The 16,017-nt window shown below is 48.3% G+C and overlaps 1 protein-coding gene across 2 annotated transcripts in view; it reads right to left on the minus strand.

Annotated features, from left to right (window-relative positions):
- MTUS2 (microtubule associated scaffold protein 2) overlaps positions 1 to 16,017 on the minus strand; it is a 1,534,604-nt gene that overhangs the window by 302,133 nt on the left and 1,216,454 nt on the right. The window lies entirely within an intron of this gene.

The raw sequence follows: 16,017 nt of genomic DNA on the forward strand, positions 1-16,017 counted from the left end.
GTAAATGTTGTCACTAGGCTATAGTGACAAATTTAAAGGCAGAGAGAGCATGAGCACTGAGGTTCTGATTAGCAGAGCCTCAGTGACACAGTCAAGCAAAACACAGGCATACACATTTAGAACACAAACTATGAGCACTGGGGTCCTGGCTAGCAGGATCCCAGTAAGACGGGCAAAAACATACTGACATACATGTAAAATTGGGGTTAACATGCCAAGAAAGATGGTACTTTCCTACAGCAACCAGTGGCCGACTAGCTCGAATTTAGTCTTACCCGCACCTGCAGGTTGAAAGGAACCAGAGTTTGCAAGTGCACCACCTCTACAGGCGTCGGAACAGCAGCTGTTTCAGGTGAGTTCACTGCATGCAGCCCAGGCAGGCTGCACTTGCTGACCCCCGATCAACTGGGAGGGGGTGGGGGGTTCTCAGGGCTCCTCCTTGTAGGTAAGGCTTTTTTTTTTATTCATACTATAAGTTGTCCCAGTGCCAACCCTGCGTGGCCAGCCAGCCTCTCGTGTGCACCACGTTTGTCTACCAAAATGTTATTGTTAAATTAAGGAGCTGTTAAGCACCTGAGAATCTGGGTTGGGTGAGTAAACATGTGGAAAGAGGATGCTGTACTATGCAGGGCTCTCTCTATTTTTAGCCACTTTAAAACCCTCTTCTTTCATACCTACATTAACATTACAATGCTCATTCTCATCAGCCTACGCCCCAGGAAAGGATTTACATTCAGCAGCTTCTGTTCTAAAAAAAAAGAAATGGTGATCAGCAGAGCCTCACTTCTATCTTGAATGAACAAGTTACTTACCTTCGGTAATGCATTATCTGGTAGAGACTACCTAGCTGCAGATTCCTTACCTTTGAATTCCCTGGCGCCAGCTTAGAATCTGGAATTTGTTTGCTGAGCAGTACCCTGCCACTAAGAAGGCTGTCTTGATGGTGAGCAGCCGGAGGGGACAGTTGTGTAAGGGCTTGAAGGGAGCACGCATAATAAATGTGAGGGAATAACAAAGGGCGTAGGGGGAAGCATATGTACAATCTCTTTGAGAAATCTATGCACATCTAATGAACTACAGCAAAAGAGAACTCATGAACAATTAGAGCACTAACATTTTGTATCTGATAGAGACTTCTAGCTGCAGATTCCTTACCTTTGAATTCCCTGGCGTCAGCTTTGAGTCCGGAATTTTTTGCTGAGCAGAACCCTGCGTGCACTGTCGGTGGTGTTGTTCGGATCCGCGTGTGTCATTCAGCTCCGCGTGGCAGCATCAGTGTCGTTGTAGCAGTCTGTGACATCACAGTCGTCTATAAAGGTACCACCCCGGCACACGTATGTCAGTTCTTTTCCTTCCACGCCAGTTAAGCGCAGGTCCGGGATCGAGCTACCCTCTGCCTTTTTTGGCAGGCCTTTGTCGACCTTTTTGTCTAAGTTTTTTTCGTCTGTGCGAGATGTCCTAATGGAAGACGGGGTTCAAGCCGCGTGGTGAATGCCATCACACCGTGTTGGTGATGGACCTCCACGAGGTATGTCTCTGGTGCCTCAACAGAGACCATGACTCGAAGTCATGTTCCGACTGCCAGGCCATGGCCCTGAAAGCTTTGAGAGAGCAGTCTCTGAAGCTCATGGCAGCCCGGCAGTCGAAGTCAGTTGGCACGACTCCTAGGAGGTCACAGTCCTGCTTAAGGAGGTGGTCTCGGGACCGCTCCAGGAGCCCCAAGTCCTCTTCTTCGCACTTGAGGTCCTTGAGGCACTTGGGGAAAAGGCACAAAAGGAAGAATAAGTCCAAGAGGACTTTGACTTTGCCAAGCCTGTCGGCCGACGAGGCAACTTGGGAATGTTGACGTTCCATGCACGGTTCTGGGGAACAGATGCCAGGGCCGACTTCACGTCTCGCCCCTTATCCAGGAGCTGGAGCAACCCCCGCTCAATTTAAAGAAATTTACATAGCCATGCGCCTCATATTTGAGCGGGCTGCCCCCTGCTGGTGAGCCTTCGGGCCCCGTGGGGTCAGCATGGGCCCCAATGAATTCCACATCGGTGGCTTGAGCCCCGATGCCGTTGGGGACCCCAGGATCCGATATCGGATCCGGATCGATGCTGGTTCCACACAGTCTACCTCCTCTGTCTTCGGTCCCGATATCGACGCTACCCCCACCGTGGGCGCCCACTGGTGGTGCGAGCCCCATCCTCATTCCGGATGATCCGGAACGACATTGTACGACACCGATTCTGACTTCGATGGCCCCCTACAAGGCCCAGATCAGTGCCTGAGGCTTATTTCTAACAGCCAGGCACAGGTGAGGAATGGGAAGGGTCTGAGGAGCCTTTAGAATATGGATAGGAGCAGGACTGGTATGAGGATCTAGGGGAATCCAGTGGATTGGATATTTCTCCAGACACTGGCATGCTCTTACCTCCTTCTGTGGCTACGGAGGAAGGAGGTTCATACGCCATGGTGGTGCATAGAGCAGCTAAGGTATTGGACATAGAGTTGCCTATGGTGCTGGTCAGGACTAACATCCTGATAGAGTTGCTTTAGCTGGGGGTTTCCACATCAGAACTGATGTTACCCTTCAACTAAGCCCTTACTGATGTCCTGCTGGGGACGTGGTCCAAACCCAGCACATGGGCTCCTGTAAATAGGACAATCGGCCGCCACCATCAACCAGCTCCTACGGACCCTAGTTTTCTCACCCAACACCCCACCCGGAAGAAGTTGGTGGTCCAGGCCTCCACTTCCCATGGCGCCTTCCCTTCCGCTTCCCCAGATAAGGAATCCAAGAGGCTGGACCAGCTTGGTAAGTAGATATTTTCTTCCTCCAGCCTGGCGCTGAGGTCTGTAAACACCTCATGCCTATTGGGCCGTATTTATCATACTTTATGGGATACGGTGGCACAGGTGCTGCCCCAGGTCCTGGAGGGTGTACGGGACACTCTCACTCAAGCCATCAAAGATGGGAGAGACGCAAGTTTACGATTCAATTCAGTGTGGTTTAGACACAACCGACTCTCTGGGCAGGGCGATTTCATCGACAGTGGCCCTTCAACGTCACACCTGGCTTTGTACTTCTGGCTTTTCGGGGGATGTCCAAACAAACCTTATGGACATGCCCTTCGATGGTTCACACCTTTTTGGATAAAAGGCAGACTCAACGCTTGAGCGGTTCAAGGTCTCTCGGGCTATGCCCAGATCCTTTGACCTCTCAGCGCCAGCTTATCAGCATTCTGCCTTTTGCCCCTTTCGAGGCTTTAGAAGGGGTGGGGTACCATGCCACCCTCAAATCAGCCACAGTCCTCCATCATCTCAGCATCCAGTGCGAGGATGAGGCTGTGATACCTTTAAATACAGATGGTCTGGCCAGAGGTCGGCCACCACTCAGCCCCCCTCCTCCACAGCGCCTAAGCCCTTCTAGTATGATTCTTCAAGACCACACGTGTCCAGTTGGAGGGAGGATTCAATTTCATCTCCCTCACTGGCGGTCCATAACATCGGACAAATGGGTCTTGCAGATCATACAGAAGGGCTATTCCCCTCCCTTCCAGTCTTTCCCTCCCTCTATGCCTCCGTTAAAAGAACGGCTGATGGCAGATCACTTAATTTTGGTCCACGAAGAACTTATGGCTCTTTTGGCCAAGGGCGCCATAGAAAGGGGACCGATGTCAAAAGTAGGCAGTGGTTGTTATTCCCGCTACTTTCTGATTCCCAAGAAGAACAAGGGTCTTCGCCCCATTCTGCATTTCCGGGACGTCAGCCTCTTCCTTAAAAAGGAGAAATTCAAGATGCTCACTCTTGCTCAGGTCCTGTCTGCCCTAGACCAAGAAGACTGAATGGTAGTGTTGCACTTGCAGGATGCACATTTCCACATTCCCATCCTGCCCACCCACAGGTGTTACTTGCGGTTCAAGTTGGGCCACAAGCACTTTCAGTTTACTGCGCTCCCCTTCTGTCTCACCAGTGTCCCTTTGGTGTTCACCAAGGTGATGGCGGTGGTAACAGCTCATCTGCTCACGTTGGGGGTTTCAGTCTTTCCCTACCTCGACGACTGGCTGTTGAAGGCTCTATGCCCCAGGCTCTCATCACCCACCTTCAGACTATGGCGGACCTCCTGTATTCATTGGGGTTCACTATAAACGTGCCAAAGTCCCACCTGACTCTCTCTCAGAAGCTCCCTTTCATCAGAGCTGTTCTGGACACAGTGTGGTTTTGGGCTTATCCTCCCGAGCAGCAAGTCTAGGATATTCAGGTTATGATACCGATATTTCGGCCTCTATCCAGGATTTTAATGAGACAGACTCTGAGGTTGTTGGGACTCATGGCCTCCTACACTCTGTTAGTCACACATGCCAGATGGCATATGAGGGCTCTGCAGTGGGACTTGAAGTTCCAGTGGGCGCAGCATCATGGGAATCTTACTGACAAGGTTCAGATCTCGGAGGGAACTGCAAAAGACCTGCAGTGGTGGTTAGTGAACTGCCATTGGGTCAGAGACAGACTCCTCTCCCTTCCCCAGGCAGATCTCATAGTAGTGACAGATGCATCACTTCTGGGATGGGACGGCCATCTGGGAGAGGTGGAGATCAGAGGTCTCTGGTGGACTCCTGACTCCATATCAACTTACTGGAGCTCCAGGCGATCCAAATGTCATTGAAAGCATTTCTTCCTGTTGTAAAATGGAAGATAGTGCAGGTGTTTACGGACATCCCCACAGCAGTGTGTGTGGTACTTCAACAAGCAGGGCAGTATGGGGTTGTGGACCCTTTGTCAAGAGGCTCTGCATCTCTGGACATGGCTGGAACAGCAGGGCATAACCCTGGTGGTTCAACACCTGGCAGGTTCCCTGGACGCCAGGGTGGATGAACTCAGCTGTCAGTGCTTAGCGGATCACTAATGGTATCTCCGCCCAGAGGTGGCGCAAGAACTCTTTCGGCAGTGGGGAGAGCCTTGGTTAGAACTGTTCGCCTCCGCAGAGAACGTGCAATGTCAGCAGTATTGCGCATTGGAGTTTCCAAGGCAGCAATCGCTCGGTGAAGCTTTTCATCGCAAGTGGAATTCAGGCCTCCTGTATGCCTTTCCGCCCATCCCACTTTTGCCCAGAGTTCTCAAGAAGATCAAGAACAACCGGGCCCAAGTAATCCTTGTGGCTCTGGATTGGGCACAGAGAGTCTGGTATCTGAGCTTCTGAAATTGAGCTTCGATCCTTCGATCAGGCTGCCCCTTTGGGAGGATCTTCTGTCGCAGCTGCTGGACGTACCTTTCACTCTTCATGTCAAAAAGTTTTAATGATATGGATGAGGCAGATAATTGAGAATGCATAGAAAATGTGTACCTCAATTTAGCTTACCAGAATGCAAACCATAATTTCAATGACAATAAACCCTTGTTTTGTTTATTTACTGCAGTGCGGTCTGCAGGAAAGGCTTTCAGTTTTACAGATTGGATTCCAAGAACATGGTTTTTAGGTGTGCCACACTTTTGTCATAAATACAAGACACTGTGGTAAAGCTTCAGTTGAACACTGGGAAATCAACGGACAGGATGCTGCTAGTGTTCGAAGTACATGCATACTAGACTATTTTCTGGCTTTGATCAGGAAGATATTTGAGAATTTATAGAAAATAAGCAATTGTTTAGCTTTCTAGAGATGCTAACCATAATTTCTATGACAAAAGGAACCTCTTCATTTTGGTAATTTTTAAACAAAATACTTTCAGTCAGTTTTACAGCTTTCAAAGGTGCCAAACTTTTGTCATAGTTACAGAATGTTAGGGCCAGATGTACAAAGCCAGTTTGGATTTCTTAACGGTCCAAATAGCTATTTTGGGCCGTTAAGAAATGCAAAATGGGCTTATCTGATGTACAAAGCCCTTTAGGGGATCGCACATAGGGTTTAACTATTTGCGATTCCTATTCATATGTACAAAGCATTTCCTAAATGCAAATTGGGAATTTAGGAAATGCAATTACTATCGACTTCAAGTCAATGGTGACCAAGTGCAATTTAAAAAAGCACCTCAAACTGCTTTTTTAAAATTTCAATAGAGCACACACGGCATGTGTGTGCTCTACATGTTCACTACTATTTTTGGGGTGCATTTCGAAGGGCCTTATTCCCATAGCCATCCTTGGTTTTGCATTTCCCAAATAGCGATTTTCTACTAGGAAATCACTATTTATAGGAAATCAATATTTGGGAAATGCAAAAGTGGCCCATTGTCACAAATGGCATGGGATTTCTTATTTGCAATTTCCTAAGAGTCGCTATTAGGAAAATCGGTATCTTGGCACATAGCATTTTGCATTTCCTAAATAGCGATTTCTATGAAGTCGCTATTTAGGAAATTAAAAATTGCATTTTAGTACATCTGGCTCAATGTGCTTTATTGTTTCATTAGAACGCTGGTGAAGCTGCAGTAAAACACATATATTAACTGACCTACTGCTGCTATTGGTGGAAGTACATGTTTCACTCAGAAACTCAGAATTCTTTCTTCATATGGTTGAGAAAGATAGAGTGAGCTTATAGAAAATATGAGAAAATCATGAGAGAAAACCGTTTTCTGGCAAACATGGTACATCAAATCCCACCAGAGGATCGGCATTTTTCATTTTTTTAAAAAATATTTTAATTGGCATTTCGCCATTTTCAAAGTCGTTGAACAGTTTATAACATGGAGAGCTCAATCTGAACATGTCGGGTGGTATTCCCTACCACAATACAATGCAGCAATATTAACAACAGAGTATTATTAGTAAAGTCAGCGATAGACATCCATTTTTTGAGGATGCCTGAGGAAGTGCTCCTAGACATAGGCAGTTTACATGTGCCAGGTACATAATAAAATAGTACTATCTGTAATTGTACTAGGCATAACTTGCCTGCAGCCACTACATGTGACAGGATTAACAAAGTGACAACTGAGTCCAGATAAGGGTATTCAAGGGCTGCATGGTTGACCTACGGTGGACAATAATGGGTTACTTTCGGCAGCCATAACTGTTTTACAGATGGGGGACAACAAGTAATGTGCACTAATGGGGTTATACATGGACTTGCAGTCCCTCGCACAAGTCCTCCAAAAATATCCCAGCTATCAGAGATGGGTCATTTGCGTAAGTCTCTTGTTCCCTCTAAAGCTTTACTTTCCGCCTTCACCCAGGACACCATTGAGAACACCAAAGTGGAAGGCGTGGGGGAGTCGCTGACTTCCATCTACTCAGGCGTTTAGCTAGGATAAGGGCCAGGTCTGAGAAACATGCCACTGCTTTGTTCTGCGTATTAGTCCCAGCAGGCACACTTCCCAGGTGCACAATGTGAAAAGGCCCGTACACCATGACCAGTGTACCATGATTTCCAGCCAGTACGGACAAATGATGGGCATGCCCAAAACATATGCAGAGAATCTACATCAAGAGTGAGACACCAGGGGCAGGTAGCATCTGTACAGTGAAAGTATTGATTGATTTTGTGAGGGGTTAAATAAGCTCTGAGTAGTTATTAAAACTATATCAGTTTGTAGATGGCATTGCAGGACACTCGGGTAGAGTAAACTAATATTTCCTGCAACTCTATCAGTACAAGGTCGGCCCAAGTCAGTATCCCAGTGTTGGTGCAGTGTGGCAAGAGGAGTTGCTGCATGTGTACGCAGGGAGCCGGCTATTCATCACGTCAGGTGTTGACCTCTTCCCATTTCATGTAGGTACTGGATTGTAAGGTACATAGGTTGTTCCAGCTGCATGTCTCCCCATCCCATCCCCAGTGACCTGATGAGGGAAGCATGCAGGAGAAACATCAGCATCTGCAACAAGCTCCTCTATAGATAAGAGGAGCCCATCCTGATACAAATCACCCACGCTGCAGAGTCCTGCCTTGTGTTAGGGACCGAGTTCCCTTAGAGTGGTCACCACATTGGCCTGTGGCGTGCCAAGCAGTGGCAGTGCAAGGGAGTATAGTATCACCGATCTGGAACGAAAAAGACTCCAAAGGAAGCACCGGCAAGCAATACAGGTCAAGAGAGATCGATGCAACAGTGCCCTCGCTAGGGGGTGAAAGGTGTCCAGTACGTGTCCCAGGTCCCACAGAGGGAAGGACGTTGCAGTATCATCCAGTTGGCAACCAGCAAACCAGCGCCCCTCCCAATGCAGTTGGGAGGCCAAATAGAAGTGCTCAAAATTTGGCCCAAACCACCGCACTCTGCAGGGAGGTATAACTTAGCAAAGGCCACCCTTCGGAGCGCTGGATGCCATGTGAAATTGCCTGTTAAACACTCCAAAGAGAGTGAAAAAGGGTTTCCTGAAATATAGGGGCAAACTGGCGAAATAGTACAGCGGGCGTGGCAGCATAACCATCTTCATGAGAGCCACTTGGCCTGCCACCAACAATAGCAAGGTCTGCCACAACAATATTTGCATCCGCAGGGTGGACACTGTGCAAACTAGGTTGCCATCCATAAGGTCCGCTTGTATAACTACGAATTCCCTGGTATCGGAATGTGACTAGCTGCCAGTCCAAACGGACACTGTTGATATGAAGGGCAGGGTTCTGTTGAAGTAGCAGTGAATGGGAATAAGCAAGACTTAGCCCAATTCACTCTAAGGTCCGATTCCTCAGCGAACAGGCTAAGCAGTTGTGCTATGGTGGTTGCAACTGCATGGACATTGTTAAGGTAAAGGGGCATGCCATCTGTGTAAAGTGAGATGGAGTGTAACCTATCACTGATGGGTATGCCCCATTGCTGGCCCTGCACTCAGGGAATGTTGGCTCATAGCGCACTCGCTAGGGAAAAAGGAAGTGGGGACAGTTTGCAGCCCTGCCAGATATCTCTCTGGATCAGTATTGGGTCTGATCCGTGACCACCTATTTCCACCCTGGCCGCAGGATTGGTATAGAGGAGTTTGACCAGAGAGCTAAAGAGGATCCCAGGCCAAATCTAGAGTGAGTTCCATGAATAGATAGAGCTATTCCTTCTGTGCTCAAGTACCAGGCAGCCTGACTGGGGGTGTGTGAGTGGGCCGTAATCCAGCACCCGAAAAAAATGACGCAATCAGGGAGGTGTTCCTGGCCGCACAAATACTTTATGGTCTGGTAGACCACAATCAAGGGTATCAAGGGGACTGGCCTTTTGGTCAGGATTTTTGCTAGTATTTAGTAATCTGAGTTCAGGAGCGCGAGGGCCTGTTAGATTCCAGCTCCACTGTGTTCCTTCCTGGCTTGGGTAACGAGATGAGCGGGGTTTTGCCCATGGCACGTGAGCGTATGGCTTCCTTATTCTCCAAGATAGTAATGTCCCCATTGAGTTCCCCCCTGTGCATGAGTGGGACCTGAGGGAGGACAACATTGGCTAGAAAGGACCTGATCTCCCCTGCCGTTTCCATGCTCACCGTTGTGTATAATGAAGCATAGTGGCACGTAAATGCAGCATGTATCTCCCTTTGCTTGTGTAATAGGACCCTAGATTAGGCATGAATGGACAGTATGGGCCGCCAAGCTTTGCCCTGATGTAGCCACCACGCCAACAGCGCTCCTGGTTTTCAGCCTCAGTATGTGTTTGAGCAATTTGAGCTGCGTGGTTGAGGCAATCTCTCCAATAATGCAGCGTGATCACACCTAGCCTTAACCAGTCATTCACTGCTGCCCGCAGAGGACTGGGCCTGCCCCTGAAGTCTGAGCAACTTTTGTTCCACCTGGGAGACCTCACAGTCTATCCGACGGCACATGTTCAGGATATTGCCTGGCAGTGTTCTCTGATTGCCACCTTGAAGGTGCCTATTCTATCAGCTTGGAGGCAGCTATGTCAGTATTTATATTGAAATACTGTGACACTACTATTAAGGGAAGGGCTAAATGAAAGTCCTTCAGTGCCGACGCCCGCAGTCACCACAGTGGGTCTTGGGGTGGCCCATGTTCCCAGCACAGTCATAGGTGTAATGGTTGTGATTGGAATGTGTCTTGCCAAGATAGTCTATGTGTATGACATGTAGGATATTGGGGGTCATTCTGACCCTGGCGGCCGGTGGCCGCCAGGGCCACCGACCACGGGAGCACCGCCAACAGGCTGGTGGTGCTCCCACGAGCATTCTGACCGCGGCGGTTCAGCCGCAGTCAGAAGCGGAAAGTCGGCGGTCTCCCGCCGACTTCCCGCTGCTCGGGGGAATCCTCCATGGCGGCGGAGCGCGCTCCGCCGCCATGGGGATTCTGACACCCCCTACCGCCATCCTGTTCCTGGCGGGTCTCCCGCAAGGAACAGGATGGCGGTAGGGGGTGCCGCGGGGCCCCTGGGGGCCCCTGGGGGCCCCTGCAGTGCCCATGCCAATGGCATGGGCACTGCAGGGGCCCCCATAAGAGGGCCCCACTGTGTATTTCAGTGTCTGCAATGCAGACACTGAAATACGCGACGGGTGCAAACTGCACCCGTCGCACCCCTGCAACTACGCCGGCTCAATTCTGAGCCGGCGTCCTCGTTGCAGGGGCATTTCCTCTGGGCCGGCGGGCGCTCTTTTGGAGAGCACCCGCCGGCCCAGAGGAAATGTTTGAATGGCCGCCGCGGTCTTTTGACCCCGGTGCGGTCATTTGGCGGCGGTACCTTGGCGGACGGCCTCCGCCGTCCGCCAAGGTTAAAATCACCCCCTATGTCTTAAGTGCTGATAAATTGATCTATCCTGACGTGTTAGCCATGGGCATGTGCATAGAAGCAATACACCTGTGTGGTGGCTTTATGCTGGTGCCAGATGTCCAACAGATCCCAATGTTGCATCCATGTGGTTAAGGTGGGGGCATTCGAAGTGGCAGTAGTGAAGGGGAGGAGTGGTAAGGACTTATTTAAATCTACATTGAGGACACTATTAAAGTCGCTGCCTAGTAGCCAGGAGAGTCCACTCCACCTTGACAGGACCTCAATCAGTGCATTCAGAAACATTGCCGGTTCAGATTTAGGTGCATAGATTGTGCCAAGCAGCACTTGTCAGCAGTCTAAGTTGCCCTCCGCTAAAACATATCAACTCTCTGGGTCTGTGACCGTGTTGTCTACGACGAAGGAGACTCCCGCTTTATTCTACACCAATACCGCCCGACCACCATAAGTAGAATAGTTAGTAGAGTATACTTGCCCCATCCATCTCTTCTGTAAATGCAAGGCCTCCACTTGAGTAAGGTGGGATTCCTGCAGGAATGCTTGATGTGTCTTCCTGTGATGCAACTATAAAGGATATCGACAGGAAGAAGTATGCATCCCCGGGCATTCCATGTTATATTAGTGTCAATCATCATCATAGCGTCTGGATGGGTAGAGTCAAGCTCCAACCAGTAGGGCAGGACCAGCCCAACCCTTAGTAGAATGGTCTGGGTGGGTGCAGGCTATAACAGCAAACCGAAAAGAAACAACCATAATAATATAATAATATATATAATACCATTGAGAGCAGGGATACAACAGGTACTCACACAAACATGTACATAAAAGGTGCTGGAGTTGATAAACCGGTTTGTGGGGTAGCCAGTGATGAAGGTGGTTTGGATGGTGCCCATACTCTGTGTGAACCAGTTGGGGGGTTGGTCCTAGTGTCCACTATTCTTCCTATGTGATTGTCTAGTGGGGGATACCAGATTACTCTGCACAGAGCCCTTATCACCAGAAGATTTGGAGTCATGACCATCTGTGATGAGGGTGGAGTGGGATCATAAAACTCTGTCACCGTCTGCAGTGCCCTCCACCTCTCCTGTCCTGTATGCCCCCCTCCAAGTTCAGGGAAAAGGGCTTTCATAAAGCAGCTGCTGATCCCCTTCTCCTGCACCACCGTCAACCGCCACCAGAGGGCGGCAGGCTCCCAGATGTCCCAGGCAGCTCCCTCAGTTCCACGACTCCCTGACCAGGTCCACGCTTACTTCGGATCTGTAAAGAAATGCGACTTGCCATCTGTCTGGATCTGGAGGCGGGTCAGAAACAGGAATGAGTACTGGATATTGAGGTCTCTCAGTCTACATTTGACCATGAGGAATGTATGGCATTTGCACTGGACTATTTTCTGAGCACAAATATGTTTTCTGCCAGCGTGATCATGTTTGGTGTTCTTTGTAGAGGGGGTGCATTGTTGGGGGGGGGGGGGGTAAATTGACTGCATAGTGCATTCGGACACAGTTATGTTATTCACTAGCATGATGCTGTCTGTAACATTCATCGTTGGATATCTCTCAAACCCATTGTTTTGTGTTGATGAAATTGCGCCTGTACATTTATTTATATATATAAGAACATATTGTGATTGAATGCATTTTGAAAATGTTCTGATGTCTTGTTTTTTAACTTGATAAAACAGCAAACATAACAAAACCTTTGAGGTGCACACTGGGTCATAGCCTAGTTGTTGGCTTGGAGTTCTTTTTCTGTTTGCACTGGACTGCCATCGTGTAATCAGGGAAAATCATCACGTTCGCATTTGTCTACTACCAAATTGTCCAGTTTGTGGACTTTGCTCAGGATTATGTCTTTGTCGTTATAGTACATGAGGCATGCTACCAAAGCGCCCAAAGGGGGTCTCCCTACCCGAGCCTTGTGCACACACTCAACCGAGAAGAAGGGCGAGAGGGTCTCTGCAGGGATGAAACTGTGAATCCACGTCTCAAAGCAGGATTCAACATCCCAGCCCTCTGCGTTCTCAGACAGACTCACCAAAAAATTTTGTTTTACGGTGATTGGCCCTCGGTGTCCTCCAAACGCTCCTACAGCGTGCGGACCCTTTCTCTCAGTGTGTGCAACTGAGACTGTGTGTCCTGAGTATGCGGTTGGATTGTAGCCAGCAATGTGGGCCCTGTTAGAAAGCTTACAATGGTCATCTCTCAGTAGAATAAGATCCATTACAACCGCATCTGTTTTAATTTCCAGGGACATGCAGGGCCGCTCTATTGCTGCTAGTACCATGTCAAGTTTACCCTCGACTAATGTAGGGCCAGGGGGGTGGTTTGAGGGGTCTGCAGACTGTTCATTACCCAGTGGCAGCATCAACCGTCACGATCGCGTGGACTGGGTTCCAGATGTGAGGTGCCCCAATAATTGATGCTATGACTCAGTGCCGTCCAAAGAGAGTAGTGGCCAACTCTGGGTGTGGGCCCGCTTGTGGGAGCAAGGTGGGCTGACGGTGCTTCACAGCATGAGCAGCCCAGTGTATCAGGAGCCTCGGGGACAGACAGCCATGTGGTTCTCAGAGGTCACCAACGAACGTGCAAGGTTATGCTCGCCAGGAGAGAACGGAGTCTCTCAGTCTCCGGGCAGCATCTCCTCACAAAGCTCACATGAAGTTCAGTCTCAAGCGCTGGGGACCCAAAAGGGATCACTGTGCACTGTCACTGCTCATAAGGGGCCTCCAGCATCCCTCCTCAGGAAACCAACAGCAGAAAATACCAAGTGTCCAGCAGGGCTCTGGAGCACGCCCAAAGGCAAGGTCTGGGGCGCACTCTGCTTCAGGCCTCAACTGGCCACATGGCAGCCGGCGGGGCTAGGCCCAAGTCACAATGCTAGTTGCAGCCTGGAGACCTGCATTCGTCTCAACAATATCCCCGCCGTTTCCAGAAGCGCTCACAGATGGATAGGGGAGCTGCTGGCTGCCAGGGCTTACTAATTAATTCGGATGACAGGATCGCAGCGTGGAACTCCATTACAGAGCACCAGTCATCTGGGCATTCTTGGCCATGTGATGGAGGATTGGCATTTATCATTGTGTATAGTCACATTAGAACACTCAACTGGAATCTATTGTCACTCTTCAGATGTGTTCCTTTTTGTGATCCTCAAAAACAGGCTTTCTCTACAATGCATTTAAATCAATAGTGTCCTATAGTTCTGCAATGGCTGCCACAACAGTTTTCTATGTTGTGGCCAGCCAATTGAAAAGGGGGGTGGGGTGCACCCCCATCTGCCCCTGGGGTCAGGATATGCTCACTTGCCCAATTATGTTTTTTTAATTCATTTTCAGGCTGCAGAGACCATATCCCTAAGTCCTGTAATGGCTGCCACAACATATTGTTCATGTTGTACCAGACAATCAGGATTGACAGTGTCCTTTAAATTGGCCAAACAAAACATATTTGGACATCAACGGGGCAGATATCACAAACTTTTTCAGAAGGTTAACTCTTTCATGCACCTTTTTCAACACAAATTTCCCAAAAGCTACTAAACAGATTTATACCAAATAATAAAAAGCACGCTTTGAGTAAAGTTCCAACTTTGTGCTAAATTTGGTTTCATTCCATTCAGCCATTTTTTCTGTATTGAAGAGCAAACATTCCTATGGGAATTTAAATGTGAAATTGACGTTTGGCGACCCAACCTTTTTTCTGGTCTCCCTTCTTGAAAGATCAGAGCTAAATTTTCCATGAGGTAGCTGAAGTGGATGAACTTGTTTTGGAAAAGATTGTAATGTTTAGTGCACATTTAGTGAATGGCACCAAAGTTATCAAGAAAACAAAAACGCTTTTCCTTTGGAAACTCTGACTGGGCTATAACTAACTACTCTGGTGCCATTGCCACCAGAGTAATATGATTTTATATACCACTGGGTTGTTATAATTAGGACGTTTCTATAGGAAATGCCTTTTTGTACTGCTAACAACTTTGGCACTGTTTGACAAATCATCCAAATACTTTTATTTTAAAGTGCTTTTTTGCCTAGTTTGTGTTCGGAATTGCTCAACAGAATTGCAGTAGATTTGGCAAGAAGCTATATCTTTGTCCACAAAGCATGCTTTTTGTTATTTGGTGTAAATTTATTCAGTGTTTTTTTAGATACTATATGAGAAAAATATTTGTATATCTAAACTGTTGAGTTCCAAGGATTCTTGTGATAGTTACCTTGAACTCAGTTTTAAAAAATAGAGCATTAAAAAAAACAAAAAAACACCTGTAGGTATTTTCTATGCAATAATATTGACTCCAGCAGTGGGCCAGAGCTTACTATAATATTTTTGGGTGGGGGGCGTGACTGGTCCCCTTCTCGAGCCAGTTCTGGCCCTGGGGCCCCCATCACCCAGGGCTAAATTTGAAACCCCTCCCTGAGCCAGTTCTCACCCTGGGGACCCCGTCCCTGTTCCACAGGGCTGAATTTGAAAAAATAGGGGAGCTGCACGTGGCCCCCACTCCATGACCCTCCGTGAGGCCCCAGGGACGAGTTCATATTTAAGGGGAACTGGCATGCGTCACACTGGCACTGAAATTTTCACCTAACTATACTAAATAAATTAATAAATAATTAATATATCTATCTATACTTATATTCACTGAAAAACCCAAAGGTTAAAGTGACATTATAGTAAGGTGAATATGTCAGTGACCACATTAACGTTTTGAACTAAAAAAAAAAAAAAACACACAAAAAAAATCATCAATTATAGTTAGTAGAGCTAACAATAACTTTCACCCTCACCATGCACTGCTTATGACCTCACATATTACATCACTTGACATGTTCTATGACATTATGTATGACACCACTGATGGCATATCAAATGACATCATTGATGACATCACTGATGACATTTCATCGGGGCCAAATACAATAAAAAAAGGTGAGGAGGAAGCATGCCCCCGAGCCCTTATAGACCTTGGGGACCCCATCCCTGGGCCCAAATATAATCAAAAAGGAGAGGGGTGCTGAGAGGCCAACCTCCTTTGAGCCTTATTAGGCCCAGAGGACTCCACCTCCTTGGGGCCCGTATTACATTATAAAGGAGAGCTGGGCCTTCTCAGGTCCCAGGGACCCTAACCCTATCCTCCAGGATCATGTGTTTTAAAAGGGATGGGGGCTGCATGGCTCCTCCGGACATAGTAAGTGAGCCGATCCTGGATGATGAGTCCCTTGGGTCATTAGAGGCTTGGGGGGGGAGCGGATGGCCCCCATTGCTTTTTAATTTAAGTTGAAGCCCTGTGGGATGGGATCCCCAGGGCCTTTTAAGGCTTTTATAGGGGTGTTGTGCGACCCCGTTCCCTTTAGTACACATTTTGGCCACTGGGATGGGGTCCCAGG

Source organism: Pleurodeles waltl, chromosome 8 (genome assembly GCF_031143425.1).
Source record: "Pleurodeles waltl isolate 20211129_DDA chromosome 8, aPleWal1.hap1.20221129, whole genome shotgun sequence".
In the NCBI taxonomy this organism is placed as follows: domain Eukaryota; kingdom Metazoa; phylum Chordata; class Amphibia; order Caudata; family Salamandridae; genus Pleurodeles; species Pleurodeles waltl.